The sequence below is a fragment of the Drosophila melanogaster genome, chromosome 2R (assembly GCF_000001215.4).
Source record: "Drosophila melanogaster chromosome 2R".
Lineage (NCBI taxonomy): Eukaryota > Metazoa > Arthropoda > Insecta > Diptera > Drosophilidae > Drosophila > Drosophila melanogaster.
The window spans coordinates 18,346,613-18,360,091 of NT_033778.4; the positions used below are offsets into that span (position 1 = coordinate 18,346,613).

Sequence of the window (13,479 nt, forward strand, 5' to 3'; positions counted from 1 at the left end):
CGATTGCATGGTGATTAATTGCCGGCAGACTTTGCCGCGCCACATTCTCTCTACTTTTCCACTTGACCAACAAATTGTAATCCGATCCGCGGACAGAGAAAGAAATCGCTGCGAGTCGAGAGGCAAATGCAAGACAAGTTGCTTTCGTTGTTAACTGGTTTGCTTTTCGGCTGTGTGTTTTCAGTCATAAAAACAAAGAGGGGAAAAAACCGAAAAGAAAAACATTTAAAAAAAAACAAAACAAGGAAAAAGGAAAAAAAAAACATTCACAAGGCATTTGAAAAATGTGCAATTGAAACTAATTCGGTTAAGTGTTGAGCAGGTGAGAAAAGGGGGCAGGCGGCGGTGCATAAATTCGTTGCATGCTGTGAAACAAGTTGCAAGTTTAGCTAGTTGGGCTGCACGCACGCAGCATGCAACAAATTTCTCAGCGTTTTTATGGCGCTGCCGGCTGGTGGCAAGCAAACAGTTGCAACAGCCGCGAGCAAAAAAAAAAAAAGACGCAAAAATTAACACCGCCGGAGTCAGCTGCACACAAGCGGTCGTTTTCATTAAACCTAATCTCGTTTTGCACAAAGATACACTCAAAAAGCAAGTACAAATATTTACAAAATATATATATATTGTATAGCCATCCTATAAAATTGGTATCTACTTTAAAAGAATTTACTACACATCGATTTTAAGCTAAAGTAAATGAATCTCAAACAAATTTTATATTTTTTTTAGTCTTTACTTTTTATTTAGTTTTGTCATAACTATGAGTTATAGTTTCATTGATTTCAAGTGTATTTTTTTTCGATGGCAGCTGCTGCTCCCATTTGTGGCAGCAATTTGCCGTTTCTCGTGTGGCAGTCTGTAAATTTATTAGTGCGAATGGAGATAGACAGATAGAAAATGTATTTTATTTGCTTTCACAGAATAACAAATACAAAGTGTACTCCATATCTATCTGGATCTGTATCTGTATCTGCATCTGTAAATGTGTCTGTATCTGTATCTATTTATCCGCAAGAAGTTCAAAAAATGCTGATGGCCATAAACGAGTTGAATGCGAAAATATTTGCTCAACTTATTTGCAAATTGCTTGGTAGTCATTCCTCACATTTTCCCTGCTGCATTGAGTTTTGTAAATAGCAAACAAAATACACAAAAAATAACTAAAAGCCGATTGCAATTGGCAAACAAACAAAAAATAAAATAAAAATAAAAATAAGGCAACAACAAGCTAACAAAATAACCAAAGAGTTAAGGTGTCTGTTTTCGCAGCCTTTTTGGCATTGTTTCGGTTTAGACGGTTTTCGTGTTTTTCTCATTGCGTTTTGCTTGGCTTTGCCTCAAGTGTTTCTTCTCACTTCGCAAAATGCAAAGGAAAAGAAAAATGTTGCAGCTAATTTGCTTGTTCGACCTAAAGGGGGGGGGGGGGGTGGCAAACGTGCGGGGAGGCCGCACAATGCGCAACAAGCAAAAAGCCATTTCGCAATTTCAATTGTGCACGTCAAAGTGTTAAAAACGGCACGCGATTTATTACACAAACGCACACAAGAAGCAAAAACGCTGTTTTTGAAGTCGAATATAATTGATATTTTAATATATCACATTAAAAGGCATGTTTTAGCAACTACATTTTAAAATATTTATTTATTTATACAAAGGATTTTGGTGAGCTTAATTCTAAGCATTATTTTAAATATTTGTTTGTACTTCTATATATCTCTTTTATTTCAGTGCATTCAGGCCATTAGCTCTTTAGATGAGCTGAATAAGACTTTTTGTCCAAAGCAAGTCAAAGTTTTTAATTTTCTTTGGCATTTCGTTTATGTCGCCGTTTTTTTTATTGATTTACTGCCTGCAATCAAGTGTGAAATTGACATGCCCCCAAATAAATATTTGCTAAAATATGCAAAGTTGCCTGCCTGCCTCTGCATTTTTCGCGTTTATTCGCATTTTATTCTCCATCTTATTTTTTTTTTTTGTTTTTTAGTTAAGCGTTTTCCATGATTTATGCCAGCTTCATTAATCTGGGGATAAAAAAAGAGACGAAGGAGCAGCGCCGCTTCGAATGCTGTTTATCTTGCCATCGTTTCTTTTGGCGCTTTTAGCGCTAAGCACAAAACTGGAAGTTGGAAAAATGAAATCAAATTGCCGTTCATTAATAAAGCCAAGAGTGCCAAGTGTGGCAAGTGTGTGTATCCATCGGATACCGACTGTCAATAGAGCAAGTCTATGGAATTCAGCCTGTTTTCTTGCCGGACTTAATCATTTGGAAGCGAGCCACAGCTGCCGACTTTGGTTTATGCCAATTGAAATGCAACTAATTTGTTGGAAACCCCCTCCATACACCACACCCCCTCTCATCAACCAGTCAAGCTCGTAATTGTTGTTGCATGCCTATAAATTATGATAATTATTTAATGCAACCACAAAACGACTGTAGAAATAAATCGAAAAAAAAATATAATATGAAGTTGAAAAAAGATATATGCAGTTAAAAGTTGAAAACTGATTGTCTGCAGAGAGCCATGTTATATTAAGCAATTTATTGATGGAAAGAGACAGTGAATTATCTTATTTTTCTCGATACCTACAATTATCACGCAAATGTTCATAATAATCATGTTTATAATGACTATCATATGCATCAAACCATCTAAATGTGTATGTACACGATAATCATGCCGAATACAAAAGGCAATTTACGTAAATTACACAAAAAAATCGCAGAAAATTAAACAATTTACAAAAGACAAGCCCCCCATTAATAAACATGAAATATTGTTGCGGCGAAACTTTTGTAATGAACCGAACCAACCAAAATCAACAATACAGGGAAAAAATTAAAATATATGGACAAAAAAAAAAAAAAATAAACGTGGGTACATAAAAAACAGATAAACGAAAAATAAACCTAAAAAAAAACACACACACACAGACAGAGAAATGTATATGGCATAATCTTTTTATGGCCATAAAGCTTAAGCAGGCAGACGGCGTGTTTTTTTTTATATTTATTTATTTATTTTTTTTTTGGGCTTGAGTTGTATGTTTGTTTAATTATTTCAGCGGAAAAATGGAGTGTACAAAAAACTGAGCGCAGCAGCTGCCAATTGCAGTGGCAATAGTTAATTTGTAAGCTAGCATTTTTCCAGGATTTTAATCAAACTGAGTAAGGAAAATATATAATTTCCACAACTAACTATCCACTAGGCGAAACTCTCACATTTTCATACAATTTCCCTGCTTTGTGGAGGGGCACACTCACTCACTACTCACTAAACAAGTCGAGGGCCCTCTCCGCCGTGAAACCATCCATATCGACCATAAAGTTGCCTTCTCCTTGGGCTTGATTATTTACATTTTCCCCAAGCGACAGCAGCAGCGGCGAGGGGGCACAACACAAAAAAATTGAAGTCAAAAGATACCTCGCTGTGAGTTTCATTTGCGTTGCGGGGAAGCCAAAGCCGCCAAATAAAGAATCATAAAAGATATCAAAATAAATATAAGGCAGCCGACCGCGAGAGGTGGTAAGGGGTAGAGGGGTTGGGGGTCTGTCGGCCGAGGAAGCAGTTAAAGCTTCAGTAGCATTGGGCTCAGCAGGCGCTCGCATTGTTGTTGTTGCCAGCAAATGCTTAGCTGGTATTTAGAGGGGAGTAAAAACAAAAAAAAAAAAAAAAACAAATAAATAACCAAGAAAAAAGCAAGAAAAAACCCGAGTCGAAGTCGACGACGCGCCAGTCAGTCAAACAAATAAACTCGCCAAAACGAGCCAACTTGATGGACTGTGAAGCTTGGTGGCCAAACTTGCCCCTCTGCACCCACTGTTCCCCCTCTCCCCCCCCCCCCCCGCTGTGGAAATACATACAACAGAAATCCGCCGCTAGGCAAATAAACAACAGAGTGAGTTTTATGGGACACACGAAAAGAATCTGAGAAACCTTTGCATGACCAATAGATACATTTTTGCCACGGATTATGACTGCAAAGATACTAAAGCAGATGATTCGTAGGCGCCGCAATTTCCCCCACTTTATTTATATTTATACGCTTTTTCGCTATTTTTGGCCACCGAATTGCCGGCGCGTGTGTCTGTATAAAAAAAAGAGAACAAAACAATTTAACAACATATCAACTCAGATAAGCATAAACAAGTCAAAATCTACACGCGTTTTTCATTTCACCCCGCTTTTGTTATGGAAACTTTAGCTCGTTTATCAAATTGCGAGACAATTCTTGTATGTGCGCTCAATTAGCACGGGTTAAAAAAAAAGCTTAAAATAAATATGATATATATACTACTTTTTAAACTATTTCGTAGTTTTTAGTTCGAAAAAAAACGCAGCTGATTTAATATTTAAATACGAACTATTTGGACGTCATGTGCAATAGGGAGGGAAATATGGCAATAAATAATTGTTTGCTACAACTTATGTCAGCAGAAAAAGGCATCAATTTTGTAATTATGAAATGTTCCATTGAACAATGGAATTTCAGTTTATTTTCGCTCGTTTTTGTTTTTGTTGTTTACTTTGTCTGCGACGGCTGCTTATCAGAAATTGTTTTCATTCCGTTTTATTTATACTGTGTCATAAAAAAATAAATATTAATTGAGATTATCGCAATGTGATATTGCTATATTTACACGTTATAATTAATTGTTCTTATTTATTGAATTTTCACAGCCTACCCCTCTACCCCGCCCCTCTAGTCTAAGTTCAAATTGAGTTATTCGCACGGCGAGAAATGAATAAATACGAAAATGTGCATAAAATTAAACGTGTTCAAATGACATTAAATGTGGTTTTTTATTAAGCTTTCATTTCGTCGCATTTTTTGGCCTCTACCCATCTGCCAAAAACGGCGAAATATATGAATATGCAAATTGATATTGGCCGTGTGTGTGAGTATAATATAATTTATCTGCATGTTTGGGGCCGCCCTGTGGCTGGCAGCATAAATTAATTATCAAAAGCATTCATTTACATGGCTGACTGCGCGATCCGACACCCGCTGGCAGGCGGCACCCTCTACCCGCCCCATAGATACTGTATCTCACGGATACACAATATACCGCCGCTTCCCTTCCCCTTCCCCATCCCACACCCTTCCACTCCACAGGCCCAGAGTCAATTTGAAAAACATCATCACAATCAATTTGCTTCGTTTCTCGTGATGGGAATTAAGTTTTTGTATATTTGTGTATCTCTCTCTCTCTTTCGCTTTTTGCCTCTGCATCATCATCGTCAGCTGTTGTTGTATTTGGTTTGGGGTTTTTTTTTCACCATTTTTGTTGTTGTATTTCTGTTGTAGTTGGCCCACATTATCTAGTGAACGTTGAACGCTTTCGTGCCCCTGTTGTTGTAGTTTTTTCCCCCCACCCCGCAATATTGTTGTTCTTGCCTTCCTACATGTGTTTAGCGTGTTCAGAAATTTGCTTTTTTAATGACGCTCTTGTTGATTGCCGGCTATTTGTTATTAGCCCCCCTTCAAGCCCCTCCCGAAAAACCCCTACCATTTCGTTGGCTGCCCTTGTTTTTAGCTCATTTGAATTTTCAGAATTTGCAAATTTAATGCAATTTATTAATAGTTCGAATTGCTTATTTATGGCTCGTTTCACTTGATTTAGTGGTGCAAACATTTTCAGCCATTGTCATGATGACAGCAAATGGATTTAAATGAAAGCATATACAAAAGCAGCTCCTCAATTTGGCTTTATTTCTGGGGCCACTTTATATATTATTGGTTGAAAATTTTAGGGAGCGGCATATTATAATATTTAAGTTATCTTATCGTAGGAAGTTTTTTTGATTTTAGAAAAGGTTTCCGTTTTATTAGTGCTTAAGAACTCGAAAACTAGAACAAGCGAATGATTAATAGTACTACTTTTTTTTCTACTAATGAGTTTTACTATACGATTATACTTTTTGGGTTTTCTGTACTTATCTTATCTCAAAATAAGTTAAGTGCCAATAAATCACAGACTTAAATGGCGGTTTCTTTTTTTCTTTCTAAGCGAATAAAACTGATTTAAAATTAAGTAAATGACAATATGCAGCTCTAGCACTTAGCTCTATTATCAATAAGATAATGCATTTGGGAATTGTGTAATCAAATAACAAGCTTTTAGCTTGTTTTTTTTTTTTTAATTAAATATAATAAATCGAATCAATTCCAATCGAATTCCGTGAAATTAAAAGGTTTCAATTCAATTTGCACAGAGTATTCCCTGTTGGCTATCGCTTGTCAGTGCAAAGAAAACGGAATATAATCCATTTTCACACTGCTGGAACTGAAACTGAACTGAACTGAACTGAGCTGAAATTGAAATTGCAAACTTCGAGCTCGATGCTAATTCGCATGGGCGGACAGATAGGCAGTTAGACAGGCGGAAAGTCAGACAGACGAACGGAAAGACGGTCGGGCGGGGGCGGAAACGAGGCAACGTTTGTCACTGTCGGGGCGTTTTATGAAAATTGAACAAATCAATTAAGTCTAATCGTGCCTTGCCTTTTGGGTGGGGCCCCAGTAAGTCGGTGGCTCTGGCATTTGTTTGGCCCCCCCTGACAAATGGACAAATAAATGTCTGCACACGGGGGCCAATGCCAGATTGGCATAGCTTTGCTGTAACTACCGTTCGCTCGCTAAAAGCCAAAAGAACACAAATCAAATAATATATATGCAGCAAAAGCAGTAAAAACAACAACAACAACAGCACGGGCGCACATGCTACGAATTATGAACACTGTAATTATATTCGTATAATATTTTGTCAGCCAATTGACACATTTGCTGTGGGTGCAAAAGAGCAAGCCTGTTTGTGCGCTAGAAAGAGACGGAGACGGTGGGGCAATTACGCTGGAGCTCTCGGCAAATGCGCAAACCAAAGTCGGTTAACGTGGCTCTTGGCTGCAATTGTTGGCCGCCAACTGCGGCAGTTGCGGTTACCGTGGGGCAAGCCAACAGGCAAAGTGAAGTGTGTTCAAAAAAAAAAACCAACAAAAAGAGCCGTAATTGAATCAATTGAGATACAAATATACGAAAATATCAAATTGTTTAATGGAATTCATTATATATATTAGATACAAATAGTAATTTAAACAAAATTAAGAAAGCTTTGCCACAAACTTTATCTTGACTTCACAGCTTAGCTGGCTTATGACACTTTAAAGTTCTTTTGGCCAAATATCAACTGTATCTGACGGTTTGTTGCCAACTTATACCGGCGCACAGTGTGACAAATTGTTATGTATGTAGCAATATGAGTGTGCTGCCATATTCCCGAGTTCGTTTCCATATCTATGTGCATGCAGTTCTACACACAAGCTCGGCTCGCTCGCTGCTGCGCTGCTGGTGCTAATGACCGTAACTAAGTTGGCGTCACGATTGTGTGCGCCACTGGAAGCCAGATTCCCCCCACCCTTCTCATACCACACCCCTCTATAAAGCCCCCTTGTGCGGTTTACTTTGTACCGGCCATTTGTGTAAAATATTTTAGTGTTATGGCCGGGCCAAGAGAGCGCTGCCTAATAGTCGCTTAATTGTATCTGCGTGTGCGTATCTGTAGCTATGTGTGCATATCGGCAAGTGTATCTATGCATTTATGACTAAACAGTTGTTTAAATAAACACTTTTGGCATGTTTACCCGAAATGCGTCTGCAATGTTTACTTAATTAAATCGAGAAATGAGCAAACAAAACGAAACGAGAAACGCAAACAACAACCCTATCTACAACTATATAAACTTAAATTTAAATAAACTTAAGATAAGGCAACGGAGATTTTGCTTCCGGAATTAGAAGCGAATTTAAATTTGCACAGATAAGCAGTATAATCAAGTAGAAATGCTCGTTAAGGAAATGTATTTTGTATGGGTTTTAATTTATGACCAAATGGATAGGTGGGCAGTGAAAGATTAGCATAGTATTAGTTTATAACCAGTAGGTTTTAAGTAATATTTTTTATAAAACTAAATATTTTCACTTAAGAAACATCATATTTTTAAGAAAGGGAAATAAGTGAAATGTAACTTTTCCATTTGGAAAAAGAGCACCATACACCCGATATTCATTTTCATAATTCGAGTAAATGCAAAACACGCCCAGTGACGCCCCCCTCCCTTCCTTACCCAATCAATGCCCCAACCCCACCTGCACCCCCACCCCCGCTCCACTGTTTTGTTTATCGCTCATCGTTCGGCTGCGCGCTGTTTGCCATTCGGTTCGCTTGACGCGTCGCCGCAGGCTTCATTAGGTGAGCGTGATTCCGATTCGCATTTCCATTTCGACAACGATTCCCATGCCCCCCGCTGCACCCTTTCTCATCGCTCTTCTTGATGACCCGCGAATTCCGCTTGTCTTCCCACATTACGCTTGCAAAACGAAATTCCATTCCATTGGTGCCGAACAAAAACCCAAATTAAATCCACTTCAATAAATCTCAAAAAGGTAACAAACAAAATACAAAAAAAAAAAATAAATAATAAAAAAACCAAGCACACCAACCGGCCTGTCAATTTTCTAATCGCTCGAAATAACAAGAAAAAACTCCATTTAATTACAAATCGGCTTAGATTGAAACGCCTTAATTGGCATTAACTCGATGAAAAAAAAAAAATGTGTACACGAATACTTGTGCGGTAATTAATCAAACTGGAAATCAATTTAGGCTCATGCCCTCTCGTTCCCTCTCTTCTTTGCTCTCCTTCTGACTCAATAGGTATCTGTGCTGTGCGAGCAAGAGAGAAAGTGTGGAGTATCTTAGAGATGTGTAAACTTAAACAATAGAGATTTTATTGCAGCTAAATGTTGGCTCTTTGTTTATTAACTCTATTACAATTGTAAATTAAATTAATTAGATAGTCTAAATTCGATAATAATTACTGTAACTTACCTTTTTATAAATCCAAAATAGTCGCAATTTCTGCTCTGAATATGCGCGTTCCCGATTTATAGACAGCATCCAAAAGATGAAGAGAAGGCTCGGGGGTCGGGTGGCAATGAGCAGTGGGTGGCGATGGGCAGGTGATGATTCCTTTGCTTCCTGGCTTGCTCGCACCCACAGTGAGCGACTATCGTGAGGGGGGTTTGGGGAGAGAGTGAGAGAGCACGCGAGAGGGCGTAATAATCCACAAAAGAAACTCCCAAACTCCCAGCTCCCGGAGCTAACGGAAGGTGAAATGCAAATCCGCAAAATTTTCCTAGCAGCGCAATCTCAGGAATTATTTTCCATTTATGTAAGAGCGAGAAAGAGAGAGAGAGTCAAACTTGGCTTTTCTTTCTGCTTTTCACTGCTTCTGCTGGATTCTATTGCTGCTGCTTCTTTTTTCTGCTTGTTTTTCACTTCTTTGACACTTTTTGCATTTGCTTCTCTTTTCTATTTTTCTTTTTTTTGCGACAAATGTATGAACTTTTTTATGAGGTTAGTTGTTGTTTTTTTCTTTATTTCTCTACAAATACACGAAAAAACGGCACTTTGAGTAAGGCGAGGGAGGGAGACGACGAGAGAGGGAGCGCGTGTCCAAGCTCTGTTGCCTTTGCCTTCTCTCCGCCTGTACATATGTATTTGGCAGAACAGAAGCTGCTCCACCGCACACATACACGTGTACATGCATAGCAAGAGAGGCGGTGAACAGAGCTTGGGGCATAGAAAAAAAATACACGGGGGAGTTGTTGCACGACAGAGATACGGCAAGCGAGGGGAGAAGTGGACACGAAGAGAGACTATACGACCGACGGACTGACGCGACGCGACTTCACCTTGCACACGCGCGGAAATTGGCGAGAGCGACAAAGCGACGACGGGTTCGTCGTTTGTCGGCGTTCTTTTACCGCAATGTTTGTGCGAAACATAAAAAAGCTTTGCACATACACAGCGGCTGGCAGTGCGAGCGAGAAAGAAAGAGACAGAGAGGGAGAGCGCAATACACACACACACACACACAAGCACATGCAGTGGCTGTATAGTAATTTTATTCCGGTACTATTCAACTGATGAAGCTTCTGTTGCTGTTGTTGTTATTGGCAGCAACATATTGCCAGTGCCACACTCTCATTTTGGTTCGTCTCCTTTTCCTTTCTTTTTTTACTACTACTTTTTAGTAGTTTTCTTTTCCTTTTTTTTTGGCGATGATGATTACGCTGCTCTTTTAACACACAGAGATACACATACAAACGCACGCACAAGTCAGGCCCAAGTGGGTAATTTGTTTTATGAGTAGCGGCAAATAGCACTTGTGTATGATTGTCGCTCTCCTCCTTCTTCTCGTTGCTGTTGTTACTCTTCTCTTTTCATTTTTTTTTTCTGTTGTGAATGACAGACAGCTACGAGTAATAATTTTTAATGCGTTTTTGGCATTTCTACGTTGCTTTGGGTTAATTGCTTGAAACGCGACGAAACACTAAATCACGCACACACAGATACGCGGTACGACCAGAGAGCGAGAGGCCAACAACACTTATTATTTTGTTGTCGAGTTGAATTACATTAAATGCACATGAGGAAATCACACTGGGGAACAGCTTTGCTTACTTCTTTTCCACAGATTTTAGTCCTTCTTGCTTGTTGTTTTTGGGATGTTGTTTTTCTTAATTAAAGATAGAACCTGATCCGCTCAGTGTTTTTTATGTTTTTGTTTGGCGACAGCGTTTTATCCGTGCTGTCCGAACGAACCGAAGGAGCAACGCGTACAAAAGCGCATAAATTGAGAGGCGAGAGTTGGCTAGCAACGCGCAGGGTTGTCGGCTATATGGGGAAAAATAACAAATACATTTCGGTAATTATATGGTTCCGAAAGAATTCTTGTTTTTAGTCGAATGCTTCTCTGATATAGTTATCGCGATTTCAAACTCTTAAAAGCAATAAAGTTACAATTTACTAATAAAAAGATTATTTACTTGTTAATATTCTCAGCCACTTGACAACCCTGCGGCATTTTCTACACACACATCCACTGCTTACATCGCACACACTGGCATTCCCATGCACATACACAAACGGTCTCTGAGCGGCATTTCTTTAATGGCGGCTTTTTCGCTCTTGCTCGTGCGCTCTTAGTGCCCTCTCCCGCTCTCTTGCTCTGCCGACGCCATATTGCGCAGTTATGTATGTTCATCCCTTTCCAATTTGTTTACAGTGCCGTCGTGTGGTCTCTCACTTGTCCGCTGTTGTTGTTTGTGTTATTGCGTTTGTTGCTCTTGTTATTGCTATGCCTCTGCAAATTGTTTTTGGTGGGGTCCTGAGGATTGATTACTGATTGGCATGTCGTTCGCCTATAGTCAGTTGCCTTTTGTTGTAGTTGTTCTTCCTTTCCGTTTGCTCCTTCTTATTGTCTTTCACCTTCTCACCACACGCACGCTGGCAGGCACACGCACACACCTCACCACCACCTCCACCATCTCCTCGACCAAAGACCATTTCCTCCTTGTTTTTTTTTTTTTCGTTGGTGGGCTGGCGGTTGGGGGAGTAGCATATAATGACATAATGAGATTTATTAGGCGCAAAATAAAGCCATAATGTTCCATTTGACCTTTGTGTAACTTTGACAGTGGTAATTCTCGCCTTCCTGTGCCACCTTATTATTATTATGATGATGGGCAAGAAATATCCTTGCTGTATATACATACATACATATGTATACATTTACATATATAGGGTGCATTGCAGAACATGAGCATTTTCAATTCGTCGTCAGCATTTTGAAAGTTGCCTTTAGCAGTCGCCGATGCAAAAGGCAAATAAGTTCCACTCAGCCCAAGTTTCAGATCAGGAGCGCTTAGGTTAAGCTGGTACAAGCCTATTTGTTTAAATATTTGTATATTTGAGCACTGTATTACATTTGTCTTTTTTTTTTTTTTTTTTTTTTTTTTTTCGATGATGTTTTTATTATTTGATCAACGCACTGTTACCCATGCGGCAACTTAATTTGATCTGCTTAAATTATTTTATTTTACAATGTGTCTTGGTTACTTAAGACTAACAGATTTTTAATCCTAAAAATGATAGGGAGAATTATAATAGTTGATATAACATAGTAATTATTATTTATTTGATTATTCTAATGAATTTTAAAACTAAGACTTTCTAGGTCAAAACCAGGTTAGGGAGGTCATGAGGGTGGTGTCGCTTGAGTCTTCTTTTGACTCTAGTCCGAGGGTCAGCATTGACCACAGCTGCAGTTCCTAGCTTCCTTGCTAGGCTGTTGGGGTGTACATTAAGCCTTTCCATATATTTTTGGGCGATGTTCTGGAGCTTGTCTCCTAATTTGGGCACCTTGAGGTCGCGTTCGATGTCTCTTGTTCTCATATACCAAGGAGCCCCCGAAATTCTTCTTAAGGTCTTCGCCTGTAAGATCCGGATCTTATTAAGGTGACTCTTCGCAGCAATGCCGTATACCTGCAGGCCGTAGAACAGGCAGGGGGCCAATATGGACTTGTAAATATTGACCTTGCAGCCAAGCGACAGTTTGTTGCGTGGTGCAATGAGCCAAGACATCCGAGCAACCTTGGTCCTGAACGCTTGCTGAATATTTGTGATGTGCCTGCTGAAGGTGAGCTTCCTATCGAGGGTAATACCAAGGTATTTATAAGCCTGATGGTGTCTGATCAGTCTCCCATTCAGACTGACACCCGGACAGCTACCTGTTCGGTTGGCGAACGTCACATTGGCACACTTCTCAGCGTTGATGCGCACATTCCAGTTCTCAGCCCATTGCTGGAATGCATCCAGGTATTCCTGTAGACCAGAAGTGGCAGCCAGGATACTTTTACTTTTCGTGAGCACAGCAGTATCGTCAGCGTAGGTGGCTATGAGCACATCTTCTTCGTCTACCTCTGTGACTGGTGTGTGAGTAGGCATGTCCGAAGCAAAAACTGAGTATAGGGTTGGGCCAAGAACGCTTCCTTGAGGAACTCCAGCTGCAATTGGCTTGATTGATGATTTGTACCCATCAACAGAGACGTGGAATGTGCGTTCTTCCAGGAAACTTTTAACAACCAAATATAGCTGCGGCGGGAACAGCCTCTTCGCTTTGTACAGGAGCCCAGGGTGCCAGACTCTGTCAAATGCCTGTTGAATATCAAGAAAGGCACCTACTGCATACTCCTTGTTTTCCATAGCTTCCAGAGCAAAGTTCACTACTCTATGTAGTTGCTCAGGAGTACCGTGCTGCAACCGGAAGCCAAACTGAAATTTGGGAATCGCTTTGGTAACATCCTTGCATGTGAGCAGCCTGTTTAGGATCAGCCTCTCCATAATTTTACCCAGAGATGGGAGTAAGCTGATGGGCCTGTACGAGTCAACGTCTGTCGGTGTTTTTCCAGTCTTATGGATCATAATTATGCTCGCCGATTTCCAAGCTTTCGGAAAGTAGCCAACATCAAGAACGCTGTTGAATATTAAGGCAAGGAACTGCAATGCTTGATCTGGGAGAAGTCTAATGGTTCTATTATCAAGAAGATCTTCTCCAGGAGCTTTCTTAAGTGGCA

At 39.8% G+C, this 13,479-nt stretch overlaps 1 protein-coding gene across 5 annotated transcripts in view, besides 1 other annotated feature; it reads right to left on the bottom strand.

Annotated features, from left to right (window-relative positions):
* sbb (scribbler) overlaps positions 1 to 10,684 on the bottom strand; it is a 79,099-nt gene extending 68,415 nt beyond the window's left edge. For 4 of the 5 annotated variants that reach the window (NM_001169718.3, NM_001274145.1, NM_206161.3 and 1 more), the window contains exon 1: positions 8,888 to 10,684. The gene's annotated coding sequence lies outside the window, so the exon portion shown is untranslated. The remainder of the gene's footprint in view (positions 1 to 8,887) is intronic. The other variant, NM_001169720.2, reaches the window with a different exon arrangement.
* Positions 10,685 to 11,851: 1,167 nt separating this feature from the next.
* Positions 11,852 to 13,479: part of a mobile genetic element that runs on past the window's edge.